This window comes from Crocodylus porosus, unplaced genomic scaffold, assembly GCF_001723895.1.
Source record: "Crocodylus porosus isolate Cpor-Errol unplaced genomic scaffold, CroPor_comp1, whole genome shotgun sequence".
NCBI lineage: Eukaryota > Metazoa > Chordata > Crocodylia > Crocodylidae > Crocodylus > Crocodylus porosus.
Window position 1 is genome coordinate 49816351 of NW_017728950.1, and position 4195 is coordinate 49820545.

A 4195-nucleotide genomic window follows, 5' to 3' on the forward strand; every position below is an offset into this window, starting at 1 on the left:
AGGGCCTAGGCCAAACCAGGTCAATTCCATCTGAGAGGTTTGAGCTGCAGTGTAGGGGAGGAAAGGAGCCTCAGGTAGCGCCCCCTGGCACCGGGGCGCATAAAATGGGCAGCCTCCCACTGACTACACCAATCAATTAATTAAGACCAAGGCATGGCAAACGAGTAAGCAGGCAGTTGGCCCATTACAGGAGGGCGGGGTCATTCTCAAAAAGGCTCCGATAGCATTACTCCTGTCACAGGGCCATACATGTAGATGCTTATACAAAATTACTGTGGAGCTAATTACTCGGGCTGTGTGAAACAGCTATGTTTGGTTTCTGTTTTGGATTTGGCCATTTTGGAGGGACAGTGATTCATTTTGGTGTTTTGGATCACTGTTCCATTTTGATTCGGCCAAATCTGTTTCGGAGTTTCAACACTGTTTTGGTGCTGATGCAGAGATTCGGATTGGCCAGGGAGAGGCAGGCACAGCCGAGCAGCTACGGGTTTTCCCACAGCTCCTCTGGCTGCGCCTGCCTCTCCCCAGGTCGGGGGAGCCATGGGAGAAGCCCCCATGGCTGCCCTGCCTGGCCCTATCCCCCGGCCTCCCTGCACTTAAACAAAAATCCCCGTACTCCCCAGCTGTAGCAGCAACATTAGGGCCTCTGGAGGTCAGGGGAGAGTCCCCCCCCATACAGTGGGAGGCAGCAGGCATGCCCCCCCACCTGGCACCCACACTGCAGTTGTCCCATGGCACAGGTGCAGCACGGCTCGGCAGGGCATTGCACGCTGTGTGGGAGCTGGGGTAGCTGGGGCTAAGCGGTGCCCTGCTCCAGCTGACAGGTGGAGCTGTTGGTTTTCTGTGGGTTTTTTTGTTTTTTAAATGTCTGTTTCTTAATTTTCCTTTGTTCTATAAACCTTTAAATGTGGTTAAAGTGATAGTTAAAAATAATTGTCACTGTTTAGTATAAGACTTCCAACTCCAACTCTCTCTATTCAGAGTATTTTTGTGCATATAAAAAAACTGTGCACTTATAAAATGTCATAGCTATAGGGCACATACCAACTTGGTTAGGTTTTGGTATGCACTTGCACAGTCCCATTTCTAGTGTTAATCCCTATTCCACTAGATGGCACTTGCCTTGTATATAAGGAGTGATCAGGTCTTTCAGCTGGGATAATACTGACCCTGTTTGTGACATAACCTGTTCGATGGTCATCAATTCATGGTGTTTTCTGTATATTGTCTCCAGCTTTCATGAGATTATGTATGTATCAAGTGCCATCAGGTCTTAAAGAACTCTTCTAGTATACCCTTGAGAACACCCAGTTAAAAGAATAAAGGAATGAAGTTTATTTGGGGGGGGACTGAAAACAAGTAAAATGGGATCATCAATTCAGGGAAAGAAAAATTATCAGGTTAATAAGTGAATATCCTTCGCTGCCAGAACCCTAACCAACCTTCCTTTTTCATCCATTACACTTCAGATGGTGGTCATAATGTTCCTCTTGATAGTGACTGCAGTGATGGTAGTTCTGGGAGCTAAGTATTCATTTAAATCTATTTGGTATAACTGAATAATGATCAATGTAATAGTGAATTTTAAAGAAAAATGAAACCTACCCAGTAGGACAAATTCGTTCTAAAACAGCTCAAACAAGCAAGCAGCCTATCCCACAGGTTTGTTCAAGGGCTGCTCAAAAAGGTATATTTTTACCTAATTATATAGACACTGTTATAGGTTAGTGCTATTATACTGTGACAGGGGAGGCAGAATAGGGAATATTTTGGCAAGAATAGGGTTAAAAGTCCTCTGTAGGGCTGCCCAGTCACAGAATGAGATTTAAGGAAATGAGCCAGGCAACTGCCAGTGTGAACTAGTCTACTTGATGAGAAGATAACAGCAGGGAGCTCAGAACAAGCCAATTACAAATTGTCCTTTGTTTTTGGTGGATTTTTTTAGTTCTTGTCATGTTGAGTGGTCTTAAATATCAATTCAGAGCATATCCCCAGATAGCTCTTTATGAATCACTGGTCTCAGAGAAAAGAGACTAAGGTGTCTCCATAATCCTCTCATTTGTTGACAAGAAGAGGGATCACTTCTTTAAAAAAAAAAAAGCCTATGAAGGAGCATAATATTTGAGGCATTTACTGTTCTGTTTTATCTGTCAATGACAATGTTCCAAATAAATGACCAGTAGGACGCCTGATTTTTCCATTGCTTTCCATCACTTATATCTACTTGCTATCTTATCCCTTTTGTCCCTTCCTTTTCATACCATACCACTGTGATTAGCTTTCATACTGAAAAGTTTATTGACCATTTAGGATGTGAGTGACATCAGTATCATGCTCTATTTTACGCCAGAGACATTGTTTAGTAATTACAGACTGCATAGCATAGCATAAACTAGCAGCAAGATGTTTTGCAACCCCCAGTGTACCTTCCACATAAAATGCCATGTTTGGCCTTACTTGCCTAGTTTGTTTGTCTAGTCCACAAGGACAAGAAAAGAACACATATTTGCTCCTTCTCTACTGCCAACTGTAGGATAAGATCTCAAAAAGGTAATTGGGATGCCACATAAAAAGTTAAGCAGCTGCTTAAGTGCTCTGCTGAATTGAGGCTTAAATCAGCACTGCCTTCTCTAGTTACAGTCTCATAAGAATTAGGTTACTTAAGCAGCAGTGAATTGCTGTTGGGTAACTAAGAACAGCCTCTTCCTTCCCGTTGGGTGATTAAGAACAGCATCTTCATTCCTGGTCCTGTGTATTCAACTGTAAATATGGAGAGCTTTTTGTTGTTGTAAGAAGGCTGTATTAAATACATAAGTTTGCTGAGTTATTCTGTTCTAGCAGTATCATCCAGGCATTAACATTTTTTCTGAAAGGCAAACTTATTTTTTTGTGGAAGGAAACCACCTAACAATAGATTAGGAAGGCAACAGGAAGATAGTCCTTCAAAAAAACTCAAAGAAATGTGAGCAAAGGGAATTTTAGCAGCTTCAGAGATAGAAGATCTTACTTTTTATACCACTGTGCATTCTTTTCCAAGCTGTGGAAAACAAATGAGAACAAGACACTTTGCAAGAAAGCCAGAAAATAAGAGATGCCATTAAACAAGAAAAAGTAATTAAGCTCCTGATAGCCATTTGCATAAGCTTCTATAAAACTATCAGCACCAAAGTTGACTCATTGTTAGGCAATATATTTAAGGTTACTGCTTGTTCTCAGCTACTACCAGATCCCTTTTATCACACCACAAATATTCTGATTGCACAAGTAGGGAAAACAGGCAGAAGACTGCACCTCTTACAGGGACATCAGTGCCTAATACAGGTTTCCCTCAATTCATGCAGTACATGCGTTCCTGGAGAACGGTGCATAAATCAAATTCACCTAAACCCACTTTACAATGTAACAAATAGGGATAGGTTCACATGGCAGTGAGGGAGGCAGTGAGGCTGGAACTAGGGAAGGGGCGGGGGGAGGGATGCTGCTCCTAGGGCTGCACAAGTCAGCAAAACAGGGAACAGTGGCATTCACCCCAGCTCCATACTTCCCCAGGAGTGGCTGGCACAAGCTGCGACTAGCCGCTGGGCTGCACCTTGCTCTAAACTCCCTGGGCCTCTGCCTGTCCCCACTCACCCCAGTTCCTGCTGCAGCAGCCCCAGGAGCAGTCAATGCCAACTGCCTGTAGCCACTGGGCTGCATCGTGCCTGGGTGCAGGCAGCTGGTGTTAGCTGCTCCCAGGGCTGTTCCAGCATGGGCTGGGGTGACTGTGGACAAGCAGAGCCCAGAATGGCATGGAGCACAGCACTCACCCCAGCCCCGGCTGCAGTGGCCTTGGGAGCAGGCAACACCAGCTGCCTGCACCAGGGCATGGTGCAAACCAGTAGCAGAGGTGAGTGTGGACAAATGGAGCCCAGATGCAGGGGGGGACAGGTGAAGCATGATGTAGCCCAGCAGCTGCAGGCTGCTGGCCCCAGCCGCTCCTGGTATCTCTGCAGCAAGAGCTGGGGTGAGTGGGGCCATGGCCCTTCCCCTTTTTCCCACAGACTTACCTGCTTGGGTGGGGGGCGTCTATGCTGATCGCATAAGAGCAAATTTACCTTGCATATAATGAATTATAGGTCTAAATATGCTCATCGCATAAGACTGAATTTGCATATAAATAACCTGTATAAATCAAGGGAAACTTGCAATGATGTTA